Raw genomic sequence first — 16,698 nt, forward strand, 5'->3', positions numbered from 1 at the left:
AAATCTAGAAGCAGACAATAGCAACAACACAATCAAAGTCAAACAAGATCTGGATAATGATTCTTTTGACATGGGAAAGGAAAATCTCAGAGGTAAGTCATATGTAGATCAATGAGTTAATACAAAACACAGAAAAATATCTTAGAAAGTTGCTTTTTAGTCTTAACACATTCATCCATTAACTTAGAAATACAAGCCATTAAGATTGAGAAAGTTGAAATGCAAAGGATCGAAAGGAAACAGAAAATGTAATAGAAGAATTAAATGTGCCTTTGAAGGCTACAACTAATATAATCCGATTTGTGGAAAGCAGATTGAAGAAGCCTTCTTATTGTAGAATGCAGCAGACAAGGACAGTGATGAAAATTATGAGAGAAAAAAATGACCAATAAGGCAAACAAATCAAATATATAGGTAATTATTCATGAAAAAAGAGAAAAAGAATAAATAAAAAAGAAGCCGTAATCAAAGAATCACAAGGGAAAAAAGTTTTGCTCAAGAAAAAAAATGAAAAGCACTTTTTATCACTCTAGAATTTACTCGCTAGGATCTGAGATTCTCTTTTTGTATTGCGTGGGAATTTCCTACTTTTTAAAAGTTAGAAAAATTTAGTGATAAATCAATATGAAAGATTATTTTGGCTCTGGTAGTTTTTTTTCTTTTTTTGATGCTTCATGCTTCTACACTATAGAACCTTGGTTTACTCAGATTTTCTTATTTTCCTTAAACAATTTTGATAATTTCTATTAACAGAAAAATTATCAGTGCTAAGTAAGCGTCCATGTATGAATATACATATAGAAAAAAAGACGAAGTATATGCACAAATAGAATAATTAACTGATTTTTATTTTTCTATTTTAATCTTATCTATGTTGTCTGACATATAATATATATATCATATATAATATATAATTGATTCATTAAAGATTTTTGTTGAAATATACTTAATAAGAGTGCACAAATAATAAGCGAACAACTCAACAAATTATCACAAAATCCACAAACGTGTATTAACCATTCAAATTAGGAAACAGAGCATAACCAATATAATTGAAGGTGCTCTTTTTCTTCCTAAGTCACAAATCCCAACCCTCCATAAGGTAACAAGTTTTCTAAATTCAAATACTGTTAATTATTTCACCTTTTTCTGAGTTTTATATAAATGGAATAATAGAATATGTATTAATACTTGTTTTTTGTGTGGCCTCTTGTTCTCAATATTACTTATGTGAGACTTCTATGTGTAATAGTAACTTACCTTTCAGTGCGATATACTATTTTATCATGGCTACTTTGTGGCTCTTACTTTCTTATACTTGTCTTTTGGGGCATGTATGTGCACATTTCTGTTGGACATGCAATTAATTATATGTTTCTTATATGTTCACTTTTAGTAGGTACTGCTGCTTTCCCAAACTGGTTGTGCTAATTTACATTCCCACTAGCAGAGTGTAAGAGTTCTAGTTGCTTCACATCTTTACCAACACTTGGCAATTATCAGGGATTTTAATTTTAGCAGTCTGGTGGGTGTGTTGTAGTATCTCATTATGGTTTTAATTAACATTTCCATGATGTCTGAGAAGGGTGGTATTGCTATCTCAGATCAACAATTCCCTAGGTACCCGAAAATTAAAATGGAAGTAGAAATTTAGAGGAAGTATTAAGAAAGGTGGTAACTTTATTAAGCTACAATGAATGAACATTTAGTCTAAAGGGATCTAAAATTCCGCTTTACATTAGACAATGAAAAATTGTATAAAAACATGTCATTAAATATATGCAAGCCTGGCAATCTCATCCAAATTAAAAATTCAACTTATCAAGAGATTGACCAAGATGGCAGAGTAGAAAAACCCTGAGCCCACCTTTTCTCATGAGCACACCAAAACCGCAACTATTTGCAAAACAACCATCAATAAAAAAGGCCAGAACCTACCAGAAAAGATCTTTTTTTTTTAACATCTTTATTGGATTAAAATTACTTTACAATGGTTTGTTAGTTTCTGCTTTATAACAAAGTGAATTAGCTATACATATACATATATCCCCATATCTCCTCCCTCTTGCGTCTACCTCCCATCCTCCCTATCCCAGCCTTCTAGGTGGTCACAAAGCACTGAGCTGGACTCCCTATGGTATGTGACTGCTTCCCACTAGCTGTCTATTTTACATTTGGTAGTATTTATAAGTCCATGCCACTCTCTCACTTCATCCCAGCTTACCCTTCCGCCTCCCCTTGTCCTCAAGTCCATTCTTTACGTTTGTGTCTTTATTCCTGTCCCGCCCAGAGGTTCATCAGAACCATTTTTTTTATTCCATTTATATGGGTTGGCATACGGTATTTGTTTTTCTCTTTCTGACTTATTTCACTCTGTGTGACACACTCTAGGTTCACCCACCTCACTGCAAACAACTCAATTTCGTTTCTTTTTATGGCTGAGTAGTATTCCATTTTATATATGTGCCACATCTTCTTTATCCATTCATCTGTCGATGGACACTTAGGTTGCTTCCATGTCCTGGCTATCGTAAATAGAGCTGCAGTGAACATTGTGGTACATGACTCTTTTGGAATTATGGTTTTCTCAGGGTATATGCCCAGTAATGGGGTTGCTGGGTTGTATGGTAGTTCTATTTTTAGTTTTTTAAGGAACCTCCATACTGTTCTCCATAGTGGCTGTATCAATTTACATTCCCACCAACAGTGCAAGAAGGTTCCCTTTTCTCCATACCCCCTCGAGCATTTATTGTTTGTACATTTTTTGATGATGGCCATTCTGACCAGTGTAAGGTGGTACCTCATTGTAGTTTTGACTTACATTCCTCTAATGATTAGTGATGTTCAGCATTCTTTCATGTGTTTGTGTCAATCTGTATATCTTCTTTGGAGAAATGTCTGTTTAGGTCTTCTGCCCATTTTTGGATTGGGCTGTTTGTTTTTTTCATTGAGTTGCATGAGTTGTTTGTAAATTTTGGAGGTATATCCTTTGTCAATTGCTTCATTTGCAAATATTTTCTCCAATCCTGAGGGTTGTCTTTTTGTCTTGTTTATGGTTTCCTTTGCTGTGCAAAAGCTTTTAAGTTTCATTAGGTCCCATTTGTTTAGTTTTGTTTTTATTTCCATTTCTCTAGGAGGTGGGTCTAAAACGATCTTGCTGTGATTTATGTCAGAGTGTTCTGCCTATGTTTTTCTGTAAGAGTTTGATAGTGTCTGGCCTTACATTTAGGTCTTTACTCCATTTTGAGTTTATTTTTGTGTATGGTGTTTGGGAGTGTTCTAATTTCATTCTTTTACATGTAGCTGTCCAGTTTTCCCAGCACCACTTATTGAAGAGGCTGTCTTTTCTCCACTGTATATTCTTTCTTCATTTATCAAAAAGGATGACCATATGTACAAGGGTTTATCTCTGTTCTTGTGTGAGTGCCATACTGTCTTGATTACTGTAGCTTTGTAGTATAATCTGAAGTCAGGGAGCTTGATTCCTCCAGCTCCGTTTTTCTTCCTCAAGATTGCTTTGGCTCTTTGGGGTCTTTTGTGCTTCCATACAAATTGTGAAATTTTTTGTTCTAGTTCTGTGAAAAATGCCATTGGTAGTATGATAGGGATTCCATTGAATCTGTATATTGCTTTGTGTAGTATAGTCATTTTCACAATGTTGATTCTTCCAATCAAAGAACATGGTGTATCTCTCCATCTGTTTGTATGATCTTTAATTTCTTTCATCAGTGGCGTAGAGTTTTTTGACTACAGGTCTATTACCTATTTAGGTAGGTTTATTCCTAGGTATTTTATTCTTTTTGTTACAGTGTAAATGGGAGTGTTTCTTTAATTTCACTTTCAGATTTTCCATCATTAGTGTATAGGAATGCAAGAGATTTCTGTGCATTAATTTTGTATCCTTCTACTTTACCAAATTCATTGATTAGCTCTAGTAGTTTTCTGGTAGCCTCTTTAGGATTCTCTATGTATTGTATCATGTCATCTTCAAACAGTGACAGCTTTATTTCTTCTTTTCCAATTTGGATTCCTTTTATTTCCTTTTCTTCTCTGACTGCTGTGGTGAAAACTTCCAAATCTCCATTGAATAAGAGTGGTGAGAGTGGACAACCTTGTATTATTCCTGATCTTAGAGGAAATGGTTTCAGTTTTTCACCACTGAGAACGATGTTGGCTATGGGTTTGTCATATATGGCCCTTATTATGTTGAGGTAAAATCTCTCTATGCCTGCTTTCTGGAGGGTTTTATCATAAATGCTGTTGAATTTTGTCAAACGCTTTTTCTGCGTCTATTGAAATGATCATATGCTTTTTCTCCTTCAATTTCTGAATATGGTTTATTACATTGATTGATTTGCGTATATTGAAGAATACTTATAGTCCTGGGATAAACCCCACTTGATCATTCTGTATGATCCTTTTCATATGCTGTTGGATTCTGTTAGCTAGTATCTTGTCGAGGATTTTGCATCTATGTTCATCAGTGATATTGACCTGTAGTTTTCTTTCTTTGTGACATCTTTGTCTGGTTTTGGTATCAGGGTGATGGTGGCCTTGTAGAATGAGTTTGGGAGTGTTTCTCCCTCTGCTGTATCTTGGAAGAGTTTGAGAAGGATAGATGTTAGCTCCTCTCTAAATGTTTGATAGAATTTGCCTGTGAAGCCATCTGGTCCTGGGCTTTTGTTTGTTGGAAGATTTTTAATTACAGTCACATTTTCAGTGCTTGTGATTGGTCTGTTTATATTTTCTATTTCTTCATGGTTCTGTCTCAGAAGGTTGTGCTTTTCTAAGAATTTGTCCATTTCTTCCAGGTTGTCCATTTTATTGGCATATAGTTGCTTGCAGTAATCTCTTATGATCCTTTGTATTTCTGCAGTGTCAGTTGTTACTTCTCCTTTTTCATTTCTAATTCTCTAGAGTTGGGTCTTCTTTTATTTCCTGGTGAGTCTGGCTAATGGTTTATCAATTTTGTTTACCTTCTCAAAGAACTGCCTTTTAGTTTTATTGATCTTTGCTATCGTTTCCTTCATTTCTTTTTCATTTATTTCTGATCTGACCTTTATGATTTCTTTCCATCTGCTAACTTTGGATTTTTTTGGTTGTTCCTTCTCTAATTGCTTTAGGTGTAGGGTTAGGTTGTTTATTTGATATGTTTCTTGTTTCTTGAGGTAGGATTGTATTGCTATAATCTTCCCTCTTAGAACTGCTTTTGCTGCATCCCATAGGTTTTGGGTCATTGTGTTTGTCATTTCTTTCTAGGTATTTTTTGATTTCCTCTTTGATTTCTTCAGTGATCTCTTGGTTATTAAGTATTGTGTTGTTTAGCCTCCATGTGTTTGTATATTTTACAGATTTTTTTCCTGTAATTGGTATCTAGTCTCATAGTGTTGTGGTCCGAAAAGATAATTGATATGATTTCAATTTTCTTAAATTTACCAAAGCTTGATTTGTGACCCAAGATATGATCTATACTGGAGAATATTCCATGAGCACTTGTAAAGAAAGTGTATTCTGTTGTTTTTGGATGGAATGTCCTATAAATATCAGTTAAGTCTGTCTGGTCCAATATGTCTTTTAAAGCTTGTGTTTCCTTATTTATTTTCATTTTGGATGATCTGTCCATTGGTTAAAGTGGGGCGTTAAAGTCCCCTACTATGATTGTGTTACTGTTGATTTCCCCTTTTATGGCTGTTAGCATTGGGTGCATAAATATTTACAATTATTATATCCTCTTCTTGGATTGATCCCTTGATAATTATGTAGTGTCCTTCTTTGTCTTGTAATAGTCTTTATTTTAATGTCTATTTTGTCTGATATGAGAATTGCTGCTCCAGCTCTCTTTTGATTTCCATTTTCATGGAATATCTTTTTCCATCCCCTCACTTTCAGTCTGTATGTGTCCCTAGGTCTGAAGTGGGTCTCTTGTAGACAGTATATATACAGGTCCTGTTTTTGTATCCATTCAGCCAGTCTGTGTTTTTTAGTGGGAGCATTTAATCCATTTACATTTAAGGTAATTATCGATCTGTATGTTCCTATTCCCATTCTTTTAATTGTTTTGGGTGTGTTATTGTAGGTCTTTTCCTTATCTTGTGTTTCCTGCCTAGAGAAGTTCTTTAGCATTTGCTGTAAAGCTGGTTTGGTGGTGCTGATTTCTCTTAGTTTTTGCTTTTCTGTAAAGGTTTTTATTTCTCATTCATATGTGAATGAGATCTTTGCTGGGTAGAGTAATCTTGGTTGTAGCTTCCTCCCTTTCATCACTTTAAATATGTTTTGCCACTCCCTTCTGGCTTGCAGAGTTTCTGCTGAAAGATAAGCTTTAAAACTTATGGGGATTCCATTTTACGTTATTTGTTGTTTTTCCCTTGCTGCTTTTAATATTTTTTCTTTGTATTTAATTTTTGATACTTTGATTAGTATGTGTCTTGGCATGTTTCTCCTTGGATTTATCCTGTATTGGACTCTGTGCACTTCCTGGACTTGATTGACAATTTCCTTTCCCATATTAGGTTAGTTTTCAACTACAATCTCTTCAAATATTTTCTCAGTCCCTTTCCTTTTCTCTTCTTCTTTTGGGACCCCTATAATTCGAATGTTGGTGTGTTTAATGTTGTCCCAGAGGTCTCTGAGATTGTCCTCAATTCTCTTCATTATTTTTTCTTTATTCTGCTCTGCAGTAGTTATTTCCACTATTTTATCTTCCAGGTAACTTATCCATCCTTCTGCCACAGTTATTCTGCTATTGATTCCTTCTAGAGAATTTTAAATTTCATTTATTATGTTGTTCATCATTGTTTGTTTGCCCTTTAGTTCTTCTAGGTCCTTGTTCAACATTTCATATATTTTTTTCCACTCTATTTCCAAGATTTTGGATCATCTTTACTAACATTACTCTGAATTCTTTTTCAGGTAGACTGCCTATTTCCTCTTCATTTGTTTAGTCTGGTGAGTTTTTACCTTGCTCCTTCATCTGCTGTGTATTTCTCTGTGTTCTCATTTTGCTTAACTTACTATGTTTGGGGTCTCCTTTTCACAGGCTGCAGGTTCGTAGTTCCTGTTTTTTCTGGTGTCTGCCCCCAGTGTGTAAGATTGGTTCAGTGGATTGTGTAGGCTTCCTCGTGGAGGGTACTGGTGCTGGTGTTCTGGTGAATGAGGCTGGATCTTGTCTTGTTGGTGGGCAGGACCGTGTCCAGTGGTGTGTTTTGGGGTATCTGTGAACTTCTGATTCTAGGCAGCCTCTCTGCTAATGGGTCATGTTGTGTTTCTGTCTTGCTAGTTGTTTGGCATAGGGTGTCCAGCACTGTAGCTTGCTGTTTGTTTAGTGGAGCTGGGTCTTAGCATTGAGATGGAAATCTCTGGGATAGCTTTGCTGTTTGATAGTATATGCAAATGGGAGGTCTCTGGTGGACCAGTGTCCTGAACTCTACTCTCCCACCTCAGAGGCACAGGTCTGACATCTGGCTGGAGCACCAAGACCCTGTCAGCCACATGGTAGTTCTGTGATCTTGGACCAGGCAGTTAACATCTCTGTTCCTCAGATTTCCTTTTGTGCAGCACCTCGTTGCCCCAAAGGCCCAGTCATGTGCAAGCGAAGGGCTGTCACTCACATGCTGTGCAGGGAGGAAGCCCACAAGGCTGGCCAATCCAGACGTTTTAAAGCCTTGCTCTACAGAAAGGTTGAGTTTTCAGTATTGGCAATCATGTTTTAGTTGACATTGGCTGTATTTTTCTACTAGTTATTGGATAGTTTTGCAGATATACCAATCTTTCACTTACCCTTAGGTGACTGATTTTTGGACCTGACTAAGATTCTAAAAGGATTATGAAATTTAAGAACAGATATAATATCTATGTGAGTTTTGCTCTTATATTAAGCGTAATTCCAACTGATTCTATTGTCTGTTTTTATAGACTACAGAAAATTATAAAGAGGCAGAGAGTCAATTTAAATCAGGTAAACTGGCAGTGTCCAAAAGGGACAGCTGACAGAATAGCAATAGATAAAATAAAAGACACACTCAATGTACAGATTAGGAAACTTAGAAAAATGAAATTATTGTGATATTGAAGTAAATTCCTTAGACACAGGAAAATACATTTATGTCCAGTTTATTATATATAAGAAAGATAAGAATGTGTGATAAATCTTAAAAGTGAACTTTTACGTCACTTGCTGGTTTCTATTGGATATACTCCATGTTTAGAAGTTATCTTATGTGACTTCAGCAGTTATTTTCTTTGGTAACAACAATATGAAAACATATTTTCTTCACTGAAAATTAAAAAGCACATAAAATAGTATTATGATAATAGTAAAGACACTTTTAAATCCTCTAAATATTTCCAGGTAACCCTCTTTTAAGAACATCAGATGATAATTTTTCCTTTGGTAAATACAGTATTTCCTGAGCATCTTCTGTGGACCAGGAACATTGTCTGATACTAAGAGTGCAGCTGTGAACAAGACATGAATCCTAACCGGGAGGAACAAAAGGCTACATATGAGCTGCGTCCATACTAATATTCTTAACGAATGTCCCTTTGCCCACTTAAAACTATTAAATGAGATAACAAAGACGGAACTTTGTGGCACCTGAGAAAGACTCAGTCAGTATTTGTTGATATTGATTCAACTCACAGTTCCATGTATTCTTCTCAACAACCCAGTGAGGCTAAAATTACCACCATCCTTGTTGACCTTCAACATGTTGCTAAATCTCTTGAGCTCAGATTCATTAAGTGTAAGGTAGGTATGTATACAAACACCTAACATTTGGGGTTATTGTGAAGATTCAATAAAAAAATTTATATGTGAAATACACAGTACATAGTTTGTATTGAGTATTCTCCTTCCTATCCTTTTAAATGCATATTTTCAGAGCATCAGATGAGAGAGCCAGAACATCATGGTGGAATATGTTTTGTTTGCTTTTTGGATTTTAGTTATGCCATTCTCATAATTTAAGCACCATTTACTTTTTTGCAAATTAATGCAAAATAATTTTGTAGTGTACTGTTGGGAGTGTTAGAATAGAGAATACACTCAGTGGTGCTAGGATTTTATTTTATGGGTGATTATTAAACAAATCCATGCTGTCACATTGGACTCCTGTAATGCAGAATCATAATTCACATTTGGGCTCCATGTCTTGTTAGCAGCTTGGCTCTGTATCCAAAGTCCCCTAAAATAGGCATGTACCACTTTAGACACTTTATAGTTTCTTTTGGCTTTTGCTCTTTTCCAGTTTTTAGAGTATCTAATTTGGGGGCAGCATTCAAGGTAAACAATGTGATTAGTGTGTATAGCCAAGGCAGACTTTCAAGGGCAGGTAGTTGATCAAGGAAGGTTCAAGAGTAGGACAGGGGAATCTAAAAAAATGGTACAAATGAACTTATTTACAAAACAGAAATAGAGTCACAGATGTCAAAAACAGCCATATGGTTCCCAATGGAGAAAAGGTGGGAGGAATAAATTGGGAGATTGGGATTAACATATACACACTACTATATATAAAATAGGTAACTAATGAGAACCTACTGTATAGCACAAGGAACTCTACTCAGTACTCTGTAACGACCTATATGGGTAAAGAATCTTAAAAAGAGTGGATATATGTATATGTATAACTAATTCACTTTGCTGTATACCTGAAACTAACACAACATTGTAAATCAGCTATACTCCAATAAAAATCAATTTAAAAATAAAATAATCAAAAAACAATCAAAAGGTAAACCACAATCAGGAAAAGCACTTGCAATATGGAAAAGATATCCTAATATATGAAGAGACCTAGGAAAAATAGAATTGGCAATGGGCATAAGCAATTAACTGAAGAAACGATATAAATGGCAAAAAAATAATTGAATTTTTCTATTAATCAAAGAAATAAAACAATTTACTATTAAAAATAAAGAGTAGGATGGAGGAGAAAGTGAGGGTTTGTCTATAAAGAATTAGGTGAGCCTGGCAGTGGTCATCAAACAGGTACCAGAAGCAACAGATCAGAAAGCAAGTGACAAGGACCCACTTAATGGCAAATAGATTTTGGAGAGGGAACTTCAGGTTCTAAGAGGATCAGTGGGAGAAAGATAGAGTTTTAGTTACAAAGCCTCTCAAATTCTTGGTAATATTTCCAGATATGAAAAAAAGACTCAGATGTATTAACAGTGATTCAGTTAACATAACTGAAATGCAAGGCATTACTCATGATGAGTAAGATAACAGTTTGCCACAGGAAAAATAACAAGGCTGAAATGAGAACAGTAGGACATTTAGTTAATCAGCAAGTGGTTTTTGAGTTCTAAACACACATCTCACACTATATTAGGCCCAGAGAGGTACAAAAGTGTAGTAGAACATTGACTGCACCTTCAAGAAATTTATAATAAAGGTGCAGAAGTATCATTCTTCATTATAGAGGAATAAAACATTAAAAAAAAACTTCAGGGAACTATTTGTGACAAACTGTTTGCTCCTGAGGTTATGACATCTGGTGCATTATGTGAACTAAAGCTAAAAGAGCAATTTGTTGTTCATCTCTTCAAAGTAATCTTGCCAATTCATAAATTCACATCAAGTAAATTTTCCCAATAGTTTTCTCCTTATGTACTATAAACCTGAACCTAAACCGCATTGAGAGAAATTGATAATTATACTCTCTGTCATTTACCTTGTAAAATATTCTCATTAAGATTCATTTTGTGGTACCCTGCCTGGATTGCTATTTTTTTTTCAGTGAGAATGGTTGGACTGAGTTGTTATTAATCAAAACATATGCCTCCCAGCAACTTTTTCTTTGAGGGACAAAGAAAGTAGTGATGACTCAAGAGAAAAAAAAAATTAATATGAAACCTGTATGCAGTATTGCTCTTTTGTTTTTGTTTGTTTGTTTTTTCCTGGTGGGAAAGGTAGTTTTATATTCCTGGAACTAGTGTTTACATAATAATTTTCTTCATGACTTGGTGACAATATTGAGGATTTAATATTTTGGTACATAATTTAGTCTCATTAATATATCTTAAGACTTCACTGTGTGCCTTGCCAGCATTTCAGTCCTCTTTTAAAAGGCTTTTGTTTTGCTATGTGATGAGATTTGTAACTGGTCCTGGTCGAGAAAAAAGTTTCTGTTTTCATGAAAGAGAACTATCAGACACAGAGACCATGAGAACTTTTTTTTTTTAGCCATTGTGACAGGTCAGGATTTCTTCCTCATCTCTCCAGCTTTTTGTGTTTCCATGATACACTGCTTGACTGTTTTGCATATGTAATTAGCTCTGTAATAGATCCTGTTCACTTATGATTTTAAGTGGCTACTTAACAACACTTCAGCAATTTCAGGAAAGTGCCCTCTGTTCATAGATTATAGAAAATGATTCTTACTCCCATAGTTCTGGAAGCTCCCAAACTCAGGAAGTGATGAAAACACTTTTAGAGTAGAGACAATTAAACATTATTTTAAATAAATGCCTATGAGGAATGGATACAAGATGATTCATAACATGTGTGTGTGGTAAGACTGCTGATCCTTCATAATGGAAGAAGTAGTTTACCCCAAAAGAATCCTGTCCCAGATCACTTCTTTTATTTTTCACAGACATTCCTTGAATTAGAAGCTTTAGATTAACAAATATTACATATGTCTGTATGTTCAGTTTGTGCCATGCATATCAGAGAAAAGAATCTTCACGGGTATCCAGAGTGATACTTTGGGATAGAGAGAGAAAGATGACCCTGGTTCCAATGTGTGTATCACTGGACAGTTTCTCACAGAACTTCTAAAACACTCACTTGTCTGTACTCTGGAAAGGGAGCAGTCAGAATTAAGCAAACATCTGACATGAGACTTCAGAAAGTGCAAATTTCTCTTTTGGTGTTCTCCAGATTTTTAATTTATTTCTCTTCCTCCTCATTTTATGCATGTGGAAGAAATGTACTACCATGCGTCTGAGGTAGAAGACATGGAGACTCACAGAAGAGTCCAGCAAGGCTATAAGTGGGGCAACCTACTATACATGTAACTCTTGGGTTAGGGGTAGAAGTAAATAAATAGGCTGAGGAGTGGGGCCAGCTTCTGTAAAACCACACGTGTGTTGAATATTGGTCTTAGCACAAATCAACATGTGACTTCAATAAGTTATTTTTGTTTGCTTAGCTGTAAAATGGCAATAATAATAGTACTTACTTTAATTAAATTGAAGTAGTGATTGAAAAGCATAATGCTTGTAAAGCACTTAACATAGTACCCAGCATCAGAGAAACACTCTAAAATTACTAACCATTGTCACATGAATGAAATGTACTAACAAATGTTTGTTATTCTTTGAGAAACAAAGAATCAGAAGATAAAAATGAAAGGGAAGAAAATGCATGGGGGATATGGGATGTGGAAGTACTGATATGTTGAGATGAGTCTTTAAGGATGAATGTGTCCATCTGGCACATTAAGGATACAAGGCCGTCCAGATACAGGGGTCAGCATATGCAGAGAGAATAGCACATGGGTAAAAGATTCCAAGGTGTGGGTAGGGAACTACAAAATCATTAGTACTGCAAGAGTGTACTGTGGAAGGCAGGGGGAGGAGGGAGGTAGAATTTCAGAACTAGGTAGAGACTGTCTCATGAATAATATTTTAGGTAAGTAGTCTCTACCTGTCCCTATGTACAGTAGAATGCCATTGATAGATTGTAATCAAGAGAGTAACATGGCTTTTTCTCCTAGGATGTTATGAAAGCAAAGATTTAAATAATAAATAAGTTATTCTTGGTGTTGTCCCTTCTTGAAATGCTTTAACTGTGCTATTATTTTTTTTTAATCCACTTTGGTATTTACACCCATCTTTTTCCCTCTTAGGCTCCTGACTTTAATTGATCCTGTACTCGTGCATTGGTTTTGATTATATGTCTTTGTTGTTTGTCATTTAACAGCAAACATGTTTGGGTTGCTTATTATATGATTATAATTTTCCTGGAAGCATATTAGAGAAAGGATAGATTTGTCTTTACACAAGCATTTAGATAGGAAACCATGCTCATGTTCAGATGACTTTGTGAATCAAATTTTTCTTATGAAAATATTTGAATTGATATTAAAAATGTATTCACTCTTTATTTTGGGCACTCAAGATTTTATTTTTATCTATATAGAATGCACTAGAAAATCTTCAATCAGATAATAAGATTTTATGAGAGTACAGCAATTATGCTGGATATGGAATCAATGTATGAAAATCAGTGTATTACTTTATATCAGGAACAAACAGTAATCTAAATTTGCAAAAAATATTATTTACAAAACAAGTTAAATGAAAGCGTATCTAAAAAAATCACCTTTATGGGAAAATAATATTTTATTTAAAAACCTCTAAACAAGATCTAAACAGTTGGAAAGATATGTTATATTTGAAAGAAAAGACTTTTCTTCTTATCAAGATATCTATTCTCCATTAATTGAACTATGAACTAACTACAGTTTGAATAAAAATCCCAACAAGAATTTTCATGGAACTTGAAAGGCGATTCTAAAATTTTCTTGGGAGAGCAAAAGACCAAGGCTATCTAAGACAATTTTTTTTTTTGATTGCATGGCATTCATATTTAATCCACTGTTTCCATAGACTGAACTGTACACAAATCCAGGGTCAGCCACTATTAGTTATATGGCACTGTACTAATTATTGATACTTAACATCTTATGTGATATAGCCTTACTTCCTTGCATAAAAGATATATACAAAGTGCCATGCATCATGCCTAGCATATACTAGGTACTAAGGGGAACACACATGCATACATATAAAATCTTTAGAATGTACATTCAATGAATAGTTTTGCATTGATTTTTTTTTCAATGCTTTTGGGTGTATATTTTTATTTTTTTAACATCTTTACTGGAGTATAATTGCTTTAATTTTGTTAGTTTCTGCTGTATAACAAAGTGAATCAGCTATACATATACATATATCCCCATAGCTACTCCCTCTTGCGTCTTCCTCCCACCCTCCTTATTCCAACCCTCTAGTGGTCACAAAGCACTGAGCTGATCTCCCTGTGCTATGCAGCTGCTTTCCACTAGCTATCTATTTTACATTTGGTACTGTATATATGTCCATGCTACTCTCTCACTTTGTCCCAGCTTACCCTTCCCTCTCCTCGTGTCATCAAGTCCATTCTCTAGTAGGTCTGTGTCCGGGTCTTGCCCCTAGGTTCTTCATGACCTTTTTTTTTGATTCCATATATATGTGTTAGCATACAGTATTTGTTTTTCTCTTTCTGACTTACTTCACTCTGTATGACAGACTGTAAGTCCATCTACCTCACTTTAAACAACTCATTTTTTTTATGGCAGAATAATATTCCATTGTAAATATGAGCCACATTTTATTTATCCATTCATCTTTCGATGGACACTTAGGTTGTTTCCATGTCCTGGCTATTGTAAACAGAGCTGCAATGAACATTGTGGTACATGACTCTTTTTGAATTATGGTTTTCTTAGGGTATATGCCCTCTAGTGGGATTGCTGGGTCATATGGTAGTTCTCCTTTTAGTTTTTAAGGAACCTCCATATTGTTCTCTATAGTGGCTGTATCAATTTACATTACCACCAACAGTGCAAGAGGGTTTTCTTTTCTCCACACCCTCTCCAACGTTTACTGTTTGTAGCTTCTTTGATGATGGCCATTCTGACTGGAGTGAGGAGGTACCTCATTGTAGTTTTGATTTGTATTTCTCTAATTATTAGTGATGTTGCGCATCCTTTCATGTGTTTGTTGGCAATTTGTATATCTTCTTTGGAGAAATGTCTGTTTAGGTCTTCTGCCCATTTGGGGAATGGGTTGTTTGTTTTTTTGATATTGAGCTGCATGAGCTGCTTGTATATTTTGGAGATTAATCCTTTGTCACTTGCTTCATTTGCAAATACTTTCTCCCATTCTCAGGGTTGTCTTTTCATCTTGTTTATGGTTTCCTTTGCTGTGGGAAAGCTTTTAAATTTCATTACATCCCATTTGTTTAGTTTTGTTTTTATTTCCTTTTCTCTAGGAGGTGCATCAAAAAGTACCTTGCTGTGATTTATGTCAGAGTGTTCTTCCTATGTTTTCCTCTAAGAGTTTGATGGTGTCTGGCCTTACATTTAGGTCTTTAATCTGTTTTGAGTTTATTTTTGTGTATGGTGTTAGGGAGTGTTCTAATTTCATTCCTTTACATATAGCTCTCCAGCTTTCCCAGCACTACTTATTGAAGAGGCTGTCTTTTCTCCATGTATATTCTTGCCTCCTTTATCAAAAATTAGGTGACTGTATTTGCATGGGTTTATCTCTAGGCTTTCTATCCTGTACCATTGATTTATATTTCTCTTTTTGTGCCAGTACCATACTGTCTTGATTACTGTAGCTTTGTAGTATACTCTTAAGTCAAGGCGCCTGATTCCTCCAGCTCCATGTTCTTTCTCAAGATTGCTTTGGCTATGCGAGGTCTTTTGGGTTTCCATAAAAACTGTAAAATTCTCTGTTCTACTTCTCTGATAAAAGCCATGGGGATTACATTGAATCAGTATATTGCTTTGGGTAGTATAGTCATTTTCACAATATTGAGTCTTCCAGTTCAAGATCATGGTAAACCTCTGCATCTGTTTGTATCTTCTTTAATTTCTTTTACCAGTGTCTTATAGTTTTCTGAGTACAGGTCTTTTACCTCCTTAGGTAGGTTTATTCCTAGGTATTTTATTCTTTCTGTTGCAATGGTAAATAGGATGGTTTCGTTAATTTCTTTTTCGGATTTTTCATCGTTAGTGTATAGGAATGCAAGACATTACATTAGTTTTGTATCCTGCTACTTTACCAGATTCACTGATTAACTCTAGTAGCTTTCTGGTAGCATCTTTAGGATTCTCTATGTATAGTATCATATCATGTACAAACAGGAGAGTTTTAATTTGTCTTTTCCAATTTGGATTCCATTTATTTCTTTTTCTTCTCTGATTGCTGTGGCTAAAACTTACAAAACTGTGTTGAATAATAGCAGTGAGAGTGAGCAATCTTGTCTTTTTCCTAATCTTCGTGGAAATGGTTTCAGTTTTTTACCATTGAGAACGATGTTGGCTGTTGGTTTGTCATATATGGCCTTTATTATGCTGAGGTAGGTTCCCTCTATACCCACTTTCTGGAGAGTTTTTATCATAAATCGGTGTTGAATTTTGTCATAGGCTCTTTCTGCATCTATTGAGATTATCATATGGTTTTACCCTTCAGTTTGTTAATATGCTGTACACATTTATTGATTTGTGCATATTGAAGATTCCTAGCATTACTGAGATAAACCCCACTTGATCATGGTGTATGATCCTTTTAATGTGCTGTTGGATTCTCTTTGCTAGGATTTTGTTGAGGATTTTTGCATCGAAGTTCATCAGTGATATTGGTCTGTAGTTTTCTTTTTTAGTGACATCTTTGTCTGGTTTTGATATCAGAGTGATGGTGGGCTCGTAGAATGAGTTTGGGAGTGTTCCTCCCTCTGTTATATTTTGGAAGAGTTTGAGAAGGATAGGTGTTAGTGCTTCTCTAAATGTTTGATAGAATTCACCTGTGAATCCATCTGGTACTGGGCTTTTTTTTGTTGGAAGTTTTTAAATCACAGTTTCAATTTCAGTGCTTATTATTGGTCTGTTTATATTTTCTATTTCTTCCTGGTTCAGTGTT

At 35.1% G+C, this 16,698-nt stretch overlaps 1 protein-coding gene across 12 annotated transcripts in view; it reads left to right on the plus strand.

The window, feature by feature from the left end:
• LINGO2 (leucine rich repeat and Ig domain containing 2) overlaps positions 1–16,698 on the plus strand; it is a 1,237,500-nt gene that overhangs the window by 719,636 nt on the left and 501,166 nt on the right. The window lies entirely within an intron of this gene.

Source organism: Kogia breviceps, chromosome 8 (assembly GCF_026419965.1).
Source record: "Kogia breviceps isolate mKogBre1 chromosome 8, mKogBre1 haplotype 1, whole genome shotgun sequence".
NCBI lineage: Eukaryota > Metazoa > Chordata > Mammalia > Artiodactyla > Physeteridae > Kogia > Kogia breviceps.